General features: G+C 37.9%; 1 long non-coding RNA gene across 1 annotated transcript in view; it reads right to left on the reverse strand.

Annotated features, from left to right (window-relative positions):
- Positions 1–3,659, reverse strand: part of LOC107712595 (uncharacterized) — a 15,229-nt gene extending 11,570 nt beyond the window's left edge. The window contains exon 1 of the long non-coding RNA XR_001636804.1: positions 3,540–3,659. This is a non-coding gene — a long non-coding RNA (uncharacterized LOC107712595). The remainder of the gene's footprint in view (positions 1–3,539) is intronic.
- Positions 3,660–13,641: the final 9,982 nt, after the last annotated feature.

Consider the following 13,641-nt stretch of genomic DNA (forward strand, 5'->3'; position numbering starts at 1 on the left):
CACAAATGCAGACATGGTTTTATGTTTACGCGGCGCGATATGCAACGCAACGCGTAAAAAGACAGTGTAAGTCATTATAATCCGTAATTATGTCCCCACTGGATGCAACAAATAATCACAATATGGTAAGGGGCGTAACATTTCCGTCACACGCTTGAGGTATTCGGCCAATCACAACGCACTGGATAGCTGGCCAATCACAGCACACCTCGCTTTTCAGACCGATGAGCTTTGTAAAAATCGACGCGTTTCAGAAAGGCGAGGCATAGAGGAGAAACAATAATGTACAGTATATATTTTTTTACCTTAAACCACATAAACACATTGCATTACACCAAATACACAAAATAATGTTCTTTTTAGCAAATCAAATCACCCCTTTAAGTCATGACAAAAATTACATTTTTGGGTGATCATTTTAAAAATAATTTTAAATTTAAAAACTGAAGTTGGTTGAACAAAACATTATGTGTTTAAATGAACTTGTTTTAGTCTCGTTGAATGAACCTACACTAGTTGAGTGGAATCGTTTTCCTTAACGTAATTAAACTCATTGAGCAAACAGTATTTTGCGTGCGCATTCAGCTGTAATGTGTGTATATGCGACCAAAAACTCAACGCCACAATAAGACATCAACAAAAAGATCCCAGTCAGATCATCTCCTCGCAACAGCGTATTTGTATCACATTATTTTCCAAAGCGCATGGAAACAAAGGTAAAAAACAATCAAAAGGTGCTCATGGTGTGCTTTCTGCTCCTTTAATGCAGTCGAGGCGTTCAGACGCCACGACAAGCGAGACATCACAAACAAACCCCAGTGTGAGAGTGAGCGCTAAAAGAGCTCCCGATTTCCTCCACAGCCCTCAGATCTGGGAAGCAGGTAGAAAGCCCTTCGAGGCGACTTCTCACCCACTGCTTAATCTCACCCGCAATCATGCTCAGTGACAGGCGCACAAAGCCAGACACCAAGCACAACAAGGCCTTGCTCTTATGTAACCAGCGACAGCTGGGCGAGCAGAGGAGGGGCGACCCAGCGGCCGAGGCAGCACTTTGTCAGACCCAGACGGGACAATCAGGAAGAGGCCAAGGACGGAGAACGTGGGGGGTGTTAAGGATAAAACAGGATGGATGTGGCTTATGCTAATGCAGGAGGCAGCGTGAGGAATAAGGATGTTGACCTTTCTCTTAGCCGCCCATCGCGCAGACAAAAGCGTCCAGGCCTTGAGTGTTTCGGTGCAGCAAAAGCGTAGTTTGATAAGAAAATTCAGAGATGGGACGGCGAGAGCGAGTTTTTTTCGATTTTTAGCTTTTTTGTTTGCAGCCGTTTTGATTTATGACATCTTTGCATAAATTATCATCACATTTCACAAATTAAGTAACACATCAAATTAAATGTGAAATTTTGAAGCAGAAAGACTCAAAGAGTTTTTTTTTTTTTTGTAAAACACAATCAAATAATATGTTTTGCAACAAAAATAATGAGACTTGCGAGTTAGCTTAATTGTCCCAAAATGTCCTAAAAACGCACTTAATTTTGTTATGCTGTATTAAATAAATTCAATGCACACAGACTGAAGTAGTTTAAGTCTTTGGTTCTTTTAATTGTGATGATTTTGGCTCACATTTAACAAAAACCCACCAATTCACTATCTCAACAAATTAGAATATGGTGACATGCCAATCAGCTAATCAACTCAAAACACCTGCAAAGCTTTCCTGAGCCTTCAAAATGGTCTCCCAGTTTGGTTCACTAGCCTACACAATCATGGGGAAGACTGCTCATCTGACAGTTGTCCAGAAGACAATAATTGGCTTCTATGATCAACTTACAATCAGAAACACAGCTCTGGACTTAAAGAGAAGAACTTCAAACATATCTGCACATATGTTCTACATTCCTCAAGACTGCTCTAGTTCAGTGTGTTTATGTGTGCGTGACAGTGTCTTTCTCACCTTAAAGGTCATGATGAGGTGTGTGAAGTGGAATTCGGCTTCCAAATCCAGCTGAATGGTCACATTTTCAACTCCTAATATAGAGGAATGGATAAATGAGCGAAGAAATAAATAAATGAGGTTAGGAAGAGAGGTTGAAATTCACTGGACTCTTTCTAAATGATGTTTTATGCAACAGTTCCAGTCATCTAATTTGACTGGTGAAGGATGTACTGAATTTGCGCTGATGTTGCACCTTGTGTGATATAACTTGTTGTTACACTACATATATTTTTAATTAATATTACAATCAGATTTTTGAAATGCTCTTAATTTTATATATTTGAGAAAAGCACAGTATATTATTATTATATAATATATAAATATATATAAAATATAAATATATATATATATATTAAAAAAAACGTTTTGGACAGACTTCATGTGATTCATCCATATACGTACATCAGCTTTTATAATTTTCATTATAAACCAATTTTTTTTTTACAGAACATGGAGTAATATAACAGTATTAGTTAAAAAAGTACTCAATAATAAAAAAAAATGCCTTACAGTAATTCGAGGAGGAAATTTAATTAAATGCGGGGGGTGGAGGTCTTAAACCTGTACACTGTCAATGAACACAGAATTTGTATTTTTTTTATTTGATTGTTTTTTGCAGTGTGCAGCTGGACCGGAAAAAGGTCTAAACGTCTAGTCGCACCATATAAAGGGACCTGACTTTTCTTTATTCTTCAGTATAAAGTTAAAGGTGACACGGTGCCACAGTGTTCAGAGGCGCCCAAATGTTTGATTGAATTCCCGTCGCATTCCACATGACGAGGCGTTTCTCACAGACCTCCGGTGCCAGAGAGCCAAGTTACTGGCACACGCTCCTGGAGCCAGAATAGCAGGAGCTAATCAACAGGAAGCAGGAAGATTTGGCCGGGAATCCCAAATACTTGAGTCAAATGACAGAAATGAATGTGAGGAACCCCTGTCTAGTGTCTCACAGGTCTTTACACCAGTGCAGGTCTATCAGAATGAAGAAGGCATTCATAGAAGCCATTGCACTTGTTTATATTTTCCATGATAATTAAACATACCGTTAATATGATATTCCAAACTTAATAATAATGTTTTTATTAAATAATAGGCTACTAAAATAAAAAAGCAATTTTATTATTTAAATTCATGGTGCTGTTTGTTGCACCGCCTTTAGTTTATGCTGTAATTTATTCAATAATTAATCACCTTAGAAAAATAATAATAATTGCATGATTAAATGAGCTTAATTGTCTGGGAATATCCTAAAATATATTTAATATTCCTATGCTATAAATATAACTCTTATTTTTGTATAAAGAAGGGGAAAATATATCATAATATATAAAAAAAATATATACATACATTTTTTTTGGACAGAATTCATGAGATTCATCCATGCACATACATCAGCTTTTACAATTCTCATTATAAACCTATACTTTTACTATATAAAAAACAAACCCTGACCATCAAAACAATTGTAGTGCATGCATGTATGCGTAGACTCAATGCAAAACATCTTGGGATTGTATTTCAGCTATAAAACGGCCAAACTCACCTAATGCATGAGTGCGCATATTCCCGTAGCATTAACAGAACTATCAATGCATCTAGAGGTCAGAGTACAGAGAACCCTGTTCCCCAGAGACTACCGCTTCAGCTCGGACTGGGAGCGTTTCGAGACGCTTTACTTGTCTTCGTTTGACCGTGAAATAAAAACAACTATTTATGTCTTCTGTTTGGCTCTTTAAGTACCCCACGCAGCTGATTCCGGTTTAAAATCTAGCCTCAGTGCTCTTTACTGCAGGTTTTTCTTACTTGATAACATCAGGCTCCAGTCCGGGTTTTCAGTGTGATCCTCGCTTCAATTTACTGTGTGCTTTCCGAGCCGCAGCACGCACTGACAACCGTCGGGATTCCTCCGCGGCTCGCTTGCGTGTACAGTATGTGTGACACTGAGGGGGTTTCAATGCAGTAAAACTACTCGACGTCTACTCGCTACATTTGAGAGTAGCTTTCCATAAAATATTACGTGGCTCGTTTTTTATGGACCGCTGAGCACTTTTAAGACATTCGAGAGAGGGAGGATTTTAATTAACTTAGGCACTATTTCGCTCATCTGCCCTGTCTCGTACACATACAATGCATTCCTGTGTTGCTCCGCGCGTGCTGTGGCCGGGCCTGCCTGCTGTTCCTGTAAACTCCCGCCTTTACTAAAGCAAGCTGAAGCACAGAGAAATAAATGTGTGTGTGTGTCTGTGTGAGAGAAAGTGTGCCTCTCTACACAATATACTGAGAGTTACACTGCTGGATTTATATTAGGGAGGCTACTGTTAAACATAACCATTTTTAATAAAGTTTTAAGATTTTAAGTCAAATGGATTCAAATTAAAAGTCAATGTGAACATGAATTAATACATTTATCGAAGATGTGCCATGATATTATTCGATGCACCCTGAAGTACAATGTAAATACTGTGGTGAACATATAGTATTACAACTGCAACTGCTTTTACAGAAAAATAACGGGCCTATTTCTTTAAATCTGAATATATTTCTATAGTAAATTTCTTATTTTATAGGCTAGTTCACTTAAATATAAAGTAGGCCTATCTGTCGCTATTTACCCACCCTCGTGTTATTCCATACCAATATGCTCTTAAGCTGTTGTTTTCCCATTGAAGACAAACATAATTCTTCTGAATAGCTGTTTTAGCACACAAATTGAACTCACTATTTGTAGAAAATCATCTCTATTACGCATATTCAGATCAGTAAATAAACGTAGAATATATTGTACAAGTCTTTTCGGGGCTGTTTACATGACACCGTTTTTTAACTAAAAACGGGAAACTTTATATGCGTTTTGGCCGTTACGACAATGGCGTTTTGGCGGCCTGAAAACGCAAACTTTTAAAAGCAGATTTCGAAGTGCAAGTTTTTGAAAATGATGTTGTCTCTTTGTAAACTATGAAAATGCGAATTTGTAAAAACGGTGACATTTCTAGTCATCTGTGCGCAGGCGCGTTGTGCTTCTTTACAAAGTGGCATCGCCATCTACTGGCCTGGCATGAAAAATAAAGCGTTTTTAGTCATTTTCGTAGATCTGCGTGAATGGGGATCATTCTAGCTATGCTGTTGACTGTATGCGAAACTTTTTCATTTATTGTTTATTTATTGTTATCGTGTAAACATACCCTTAAGACTACCGTCTATGCACAATGTGAAAATTCTTATAAAATTCTGTTTATTTTATTTTATTTTATTCACAATTTAGCTTTTGTGCTCCACAGAATGACATTAAACTAGTTCGGAATGACATGAGGGAATAAAAATGTCAGATATTTCTTTTTGTTCAGTGAACTACTCCTTTGTTGAACCTTTATATGTCTATGAGCAACACAACCATTTCTCTCTTTTACTTTTATATGCAATAAAGAATTCACAGTTGCATTTATCAATCAGTTTTCCTCCATTAACCTCAATCACGTCTTCAAAACACTTTCGTTTAAAACTTTCTCTATGACATTTATTAACACTGTGCATTAGTATTTAAAGGTCCAGAACAGAAAGTGAGCGATATATCTTCCCCTCAGTCTCGCCATATCTTAAAAGGGGTTTGCTCGGTATAATTTCATGAAATGTCAATTAATCGGAAGGCCTTTGCTGTTTTGCATAGCGCTCTTAACAGGGGGCAGCTCCGCGTGAGGAGAGACCGTCGATTTCGTGGCTGGAGTTGTGGGGGGAAATGAGATTCCAGCGGCCCTAAGTGACAGTTTACGGTCTCTGATTTGGTTTGGGAAGAGATTGCCAGGCAACAAAACCAGCCTGAGTCCTGAATGAAACAGCCATCTGTTCTGCGGCCCGCTAAAACTGAATTAATTTCACATAATCCTGGAATTCAGAGCTAGATTGATGTCTTGGGTAAAACGCTGTAGTTCCTCTTCGTCTGTGTGATCTTATAACCTGGCCTTCGTATTATTGTCTTTTTGGTGCCTTATGAAAAGAAATAGGGCATATTTTACATTTCCTTTGTCACAAAGTACAAATCCTGAAGATCTCCCTGCTTCACCCTCAAACAAAAACACTAACCAGACAAAGGGAGAGTGGGCCGGTGCATCTGCGGTGTAAATCAGGTCATACAAGACTAATCCCTTTGTGTATATGTCATGTTTGGAGGGTTTACCTCGCAATCCAAAAACCTACGCAAAGAGGGCAGCTTTGAGCATTTTGCATCCATTCTTTTGTAGCTTTAGTGGTACTTACAGTTAGGGATTTAACCGAATGATTGATTTAAACGTCTCAAATTGTGTGTCTTGTTGAGGAGTCTTGTCTTATTGGAATGCCTTTTTAAGCGATCTGACTTATTCTTTTTACCTAATGACAATAAAACAAGCACAAAAATACCCACCTACCTAGTCCAATTCAACATAGACGCAATCACAACACACTAGCATGCTCCTGGGGAGTTTTTAACAGGCCGCCATCAAAAACAAAGGAAAAACTATAGCTATAGTATACTCTACTTTTACCATGTTTCGCTGTTTTTGCATTTCAGCTTGTTCTGTTACTTTTATAAGCCATCTGACTACGCTTGATGATAAAAAAACAAAAAAAAACAATACAGCCCTTTTTAGGCCCTATAACCACCCTGAATAAAGTCATGAGCTGTACTTATTAACTCACTTTTACCATGTTCTGCTCAATATTCTGAATGTCAGATTGTCTGCAGTAGTTTTCTAACTTATGATTTATGAAGTGATATGACTCTTGATGACAATAAAAAAATGCAGTAACACTTTAGTTTAGAGACCAATTCTTGCTGTTAACTAGTTGTTTATAATTATGCGTATGACAAGCATATCGGCTACTTATAAAGCACACATTAATGGTTTATTCTGCATGGCCATATTTAAGATCCCTTAATCCACCGCATACCTAAACGTAACGATTACCTCACTAGTAATAAGCAGCAAATTAGGAGTTTATTGAGGCAAAAGTTGTAGTTAACAGTTAGTAAATAGTGAGAATTGGCCCCCAAACTAAACTGTGACCAAAAAAAATGCAACTACTAAAGTTATGGCTGTACTTTACTTACATTTGACCATGTTTTGCATTTAAGCTCATCTCTATAGCAGTGAAATCACGCACCTGCCGGCTCTCTGCTGTGCTGCGCTGATCCCAGGTCAGAGGTCACTGGAAATGTGTCATAGCAACCTGGAGCACATTTTCTGTGAGACTGGAAGCTTTGCGACTGAAACGTGAAGCTCGACTGGCTGTGGTGTGGTGTGTCTGAGACAAACAAATACAATGACCGAATGAACCGTAGAGGTCCAGAAGAGACCGACACATCAGGAAATGACGGGTCAAACGAACCTTTAAGAAATTAATTCATAAACAGTAGCAAAAGCAAAAAGGTCCCTGTTGAAAAAACCAGCATATGCTGGTTAGGTATGTTTTGAAGCTGGGATGCTGGTTTGAGCTAGTCCTTTGCTGGTTTAAGCTGGTCCTTTGCTGGTTTATGCTGGTCCTTTGCTGGTTTGAGCTGGTCCTTCCTAGAGATTGAATGGAGTCTCCTGTGATTTATCTCCTAATCTCAGATCTCAATCATGTCTCAAACTGCGCTCTTTCTCGCTTTCTTCTTTGTCATGTTCATATTTTTTTTAGAAGAAACACGTTGAAATGAAGGAAGCCAGAAAAAAGGACAGCTCGAAACGGGTGTTTGGCAGGAAGAAGGGCTGTGAGGAGGGCGTGCTATTTTGAGCGATGCTTTATAGTGCTCTCGCCTCAATTAATTAAATGGTGGTTCTACAATTTCGAAACGCATTGACAGCATAAAGGAAACCTCTATCAGGAAATACAGCGATGATGAGATCCATAAAGGATTTTAGACAGCAGCAATATCTTTCAGGGCTGTAATTAAGTGTCTGAGCATGTAAAAGCAGTAATTAGACTGGCGCATACAACACTCGACACTGCCATCTAGTGGTTGGGGATGTGAAGTAAACTTTTATGATGACTGGTTTGAGTGCCTGACAAGTACAAGAAAAGGATATGTGGCATTTGTGGTAAGCATTCATATGAGCACAACAAAATATGATCAAGACAAGGGCGCATGCTGTGTCTTTTCCATGCAAGATATATATCGCATATTTTCAGAATCACTTTCACTTAATGTGCAAATTAAGACTGAAGCTGCATTGATTCTGTAGGAATCACATTTTCGCATGTATTGTGTTACAGATTTAAGGCTGGACACACTACTGTTTAAATGTTTTGTGGTTGATAAGAATTAAAAAAAAAAAAGTTTTTGAAAGAAGTCTCATACTCAAAGCCTGCAGTGCTTGATCAAAAAATACAAATATTGTGAACTATCATTACAATTCAAAATGTTCTTTTTTAATGCATTTAATGCATATTCCTTCGGAAATCTTTCTAATTCTGATTTGCTTCTCAAGAAACGTTTCATGTTATTATCAATGCTGAAAACAGCTTCATATGTTTTGGAAACCATTATACACTTTTTCAGGATTCTTTAAAAGAAAGTTCAAATAGAAAGTTCAAAAGAACAGCATTTATTTGAATTATTATTATATTTTGTAAGAATGTAACAGGGTTATTATACTTAGCTAAAACTGAAATCATAAAACCATTTTTGTTACTTAAAATTAACTATGGATAAAAACTTATTTAATTCAGCTAGTTGTCAAGGCAACATGATTTAACAATAAATTACCTGTAAACCAGCAACCAGCATGCAGTTTTTCTAATTATTACAGAATAATTACACCTGTCATCCCTAGCATGTCCAAGAAAAGCTACAGCACAAAGACCAAGAAACATTATGTGACATTATTTGTATTACTTGTGCATCAAGCAGTCGTGCATGCATGTAAGTTAAAGCCCACCTAAAACAATGTTTGGCCAAATGTCAGAGTCTATATAGTCTGATCAAACCAAAGCATACAGTTTGGATCTCATTGCAAACAGCTCTGCAAACGCTCTCTGAATGCTAGATGCAGGGAAGATCCTCTGTGGCCGAGGCTGCTGGAAAACTCATAAAGTTGGAAGGAAAAATGGATGGGGCTGAATCTTTAGGGAAACTATGATGGGATTTGCAATAACGCCGAGACTCGGAAGACAAATTATCTTTCACAAGGACAATGAATACATTTTTTTTTAGTTTTTCATATTTCAAATGTTGAGAAATGCATTTGTTTACCTTTGACAAGCATTATAAACTGATGACTCTTTGTTGAATAAATTACAGTTTGGTGCTGTATCACGTTTCAACAGAAATGTCAAGCAGTTCATTCCTCTCGCCGCTCTCTCATATTGCTCAATGGTCCTGGAGGAAAAGGCCACTTACTGAAGGACCTGCAGGGCCACTCGTTCTCCCTCTCTCGCTCCTTCTTAAATTCAGCACGGCACGTGAACGGCCACCCGGAGCCTGATTTATGGATCTCTCACTCGCTCCTACTCTTCCTTCTTCCTGAAGTGTTGTTATCAAAATTCCTCCATGATTTACAGTCTTTTTCCATGGCTAATGGAGAACAGAGAAGAACGGGGCCCGTGTCCAACGTGTTGATGCTAAATGAGCAGCTATATGGGAAAGATTTTCCTGCAGGGGAAAAACGAACAGCTTATTTGATTCATTTTGAATTCCATATTCGTTATTGATATATTTGCTTTTGCTGTAATTTAAGGAAGTAGGGCTAAAGGCACACCTTGAGGGCAAAATAATACATATGTTTTTATGGAACATTGACGGAGCAACAGATTTTATGTGAGAATAATAGAAAGTGGTATGTTTTGTTTAAAAAAGGCACCCATATTGATACAACTATAATTTGTTTTGCATAATATCTTAAGTTAAAACAAACAAGAATTTATTGTGTTCAAGCTCATTAAACATGTTCATTTTCATTTTTTTTCAAAGTCAAACTTTGAAGGAGATCCCGAAATCATTTAATATGACATATGATATGATTCATATCATATTTTTGTATTATGGTTTCATTATAAATATAGTGATTATCTCTAAGGTGGACACCCAGCTTTATACTGACGGTAAATCTAACCATGTCATGTCAACAAATGGAAAAGCCAGCTATAGCTATTTATTATCACGTCAGTTATTGAGCACCAACAGCAGGGGTGATATTTACTCCAAATACCACAACCACTTTTACATTTAGGTTTAATTTGTACCCTGAACAGAACTGAAAATAATTAACAAGATCTTTAGGTAGAATTTTATTCATTTTCATTTACCACGTAAATCCAACATACATACACATACATATTAGCTCAAATTCCCACAGAATGAAACAACTCCTCCCCGTAGTCAATTCTAATGATTTCATTGGTCGATTATAGTGATTACCTGCATACAATCCTAACCCCTAACTTTACCCACACCCCAAATTTAACCAGAGAAATAGACTGCACTTGAGCTTTTAAAGGATAGTTCACCCAAAAATGGAAAATCCTGTCATTAATTACTCACCCTCATGTCGTTCCAAACCCGTAAAACCTTCGTTCATCTTTGGAACGCAAATTAAGATGTTTTTGATGGAATCTGAGGGCTCTCTGACCCTCCCATAGACAGCAAGGATATTACCACGATCAACACACAGAAACATAGCAAGGAGATCGGTAAAATAATAAAACAACCGGTCACATATAAACTTGTAATTTTACGAAGCCATTAGAATACTTTTTTGTGCGCAAAGAAAACAATAATAACATAATTTATTCAGCAATTCTTCTCCCCGAGTTACCGTCTTCCGCCATTTTGGAGAGTAAATTACCCCAGAATATAATCAATGTAATCAGCTTTACGTTCAGTAGACATCGCGCATAAGCTGAAAGTAAACAACGCGCATCAAGGATCGGCCAAATTTCCACGGGCATAGTGAAATGCGAATGTTGATTATGGAAGGCAGACGGGGCCAAAAGGCTTTAAACGGGACTTGTGAAATTTGACCTTGACCGTGTTAACACAACAACATGGTCAGCAGCCAAGGAAGTTGCTGTATTTGAGACTTGCATATGTGATGCGATGGTACTTTGGTACAGTACTTATACAACACATCAGATGTCATGTTTATTCATGAAGGATGACGTAATCCCTGCATTAGCCATAGCCGTCTTTTCAGAAGTGAGGGGGACAGACGTGTCAAATGTAATAATAATATATATATTTTTTAAATGACAGGTTTTATTTTTCTCTTATTTCTGAATTTGATTTGACTAAGAAATCAAATACAATGCTGGACAATAACCAATCATTTGTATTCTATAATATTTTTCTTATATTTTCCTAATTACAATTTTATGATTTGGCTATATACTACAAACACTTTTTTCTTTCCCATTTCTATCACAGAATAAGGCAGAATAGTTTCTATACTGTAATAAATGCAATGTCAATTAGCGCTGCATTATTCATGTAACTTATTTATTACCTGGAGATGACATATATTGTCGCAATTGTGTTTAATGTCTTCACATTTCATCAGTCCAAACGTTTCTGCTTTTAATCATCTTATACAGCGAGAGCTGGATGCTTTTGTCCATATTAGGGATTTCCTGGCACGTCATAAGTTATTACTTTTATGAGGCCGTTTTGGACTTTCTGTACGAGAGCGCCCTCCGGCTTTGAGTATGAATGAAACAGACACTGTGAAACAGTCCCCCACGTATTTTATGCCCATGCATAATGGTACATTTGTATGCATGTATGCAAACATTGTTATATTTTTTTTCATGCTGGATAATGCATGTCAGTCTTATCATGTCATGATTTGTCATGTCCTTGTTAGTTGTTTAGTTCAGCATTCTCTCTCAACTAGAAAGGTTTTAATTTATATTCTAACATTAATTAATTTATCACAGTAGATATCAGTAAACAATGCTACAATGAACTAAAGAATAAACCATAAACTGAGCTTTCAATGTTGTTACGCAAAGGGTGAAGCTGATTGGATGGTTCTTGTCACATGATCCGCGGTGCACTTGTGGCATTCTGAAAATTTGAGATGTTTTCATCTTGCTGCGGCATAGACACGCCTGGAAAAAACAAAACCACTTCACTTCTATTATGAGCGTGCTTGCTGTGCATCTACATTTGAAATAACGAACTTGAGCATGCAAAGGGCACGACATGTGAACGGAAAACCACTAATATTTTCCGTTATACCGTTCCTGCGGTATGCGTTGTTTTTCATGTCTCCTCAGAGACTGAAAGTGTAGGAATCCCTCAGGTTGAGTGCAGTGTAGAGAGTAATGCGACCCTCCTCCTCCTGTCGGTGCGAGCGAGCGGTCAGTCACATGTGTGTGCAAGACGGCCGAACTTAAGGAGCTTCCCCTGGAACTTACGCGATCGGCAACCGGACGTTTTTTGTCTTATTGCAACCAACTCGTCTCTGTTCTGGACTTGCACAAACTGTGTCCTTGTTAGTTGTTTAGTTCAGCATTCTCTCTCAACTAGAAAGGTTTTAATTTATATTCTAACATTAATTAATTTATCACAGTAGATATCAGTAAACAATGCTACAATGAACTAAAGAATAAACCATAAACTGAGCTTTCAATGTTGTTACGCAAAGGGTGAAGCTGATTGGATGGTTCTTGTCACATGATCCGCGGTGCACTTGTGGCATTCTGAAAATTTGAGATGTTTTCATCTTGCTGCGGCATAGACACGCCTGGAAAAAACAAAACCACTTCACTTCTATTATGAGCGTGCTTGCTGTGCGTCTACATTTGAAATAACAAACTTGAGCATGCAAAGGACACGACATGTGAACGGAAAACCACTAATATTTTCCGTTATACCGTTCCTGCGGTATGCGTTGTTTTTCATGTCTCCTCAGAGACTGAAAGTGTAGGAATCCCTCAGGTTGAGTGCAGTGTAGAGAGTAATGCGACCCTCCTCCTCCTGTCGGTGCGAGCGAGCGGTCAGTCACATGTGTGTGCAAGACGGCCGAACTTAAGGAGCTTCCCCTGGAACTCACGCGATCGGCAACCGGACGTTTATTGTCTTATTGCAAGCAACTCATCTCTGTTCTGAACTTGCACAAACTGCGTTGCAATGCAATCGTTTTCCAAAATGTAATTTATGTGAAAATATGAAGTCTGTAAACGCCCGTTAACACAGGCCAGAGATGCTGAAGACATAGAAAAATAGAGAAAAACAGAGAAAAATACGGTAGCAGGCAGCTCACTCACTGTTCATGATGCACAAACTATTGGAAGAAAATCCTCAATATTGATTTGGGGGTTTATATGAATGTGTTTCTGAGGGGAACTGACTGCCTTCAGAAACGTTTACGTGGTATTTCCTTTTAATCTCGTCTCTGTATAGTTCATATTAAAGCAGTGTTTCAGCGCAGTGCTGCTTTGTTTACAGCGGTAACCAAGGAAACACTGTATCTGGTGTTCCATGAGCGCCTCCTGCTGTCAGAGAGTGAATCTGCGTCTCATTCAGAGCTGCTGCTGTTTGCTTCATTCAGGCATGTAGCATAATTCCACAAAGCTAGTCAGAACATTCTGTTTTTGCTTCAAATTGGGTTATTATTAAATCAAATTATGTATATGAAATTATATAACTAAATGATATGAAATGATATAAATGATATGTATATGAATTATAT

Source organism: Sinocyclocheilus rhinocerous, unplaced genomic scaffold, assembly GCF_001515625.1.
Source record: "Sinocyclocheilus rhinocerous isolate Xijiao unplaced genomic scaffold, SAMN03320098_v1.1 scaffold628, whole genome shotgun sequence".
Lineage (NCBI taxonomy): Eukaryota > Metazoa > Chordata > Actinopteri > Cypriniformes > Cyprinidae > Sinocyclocheilus > Sinocyclocheilus rhinocerous.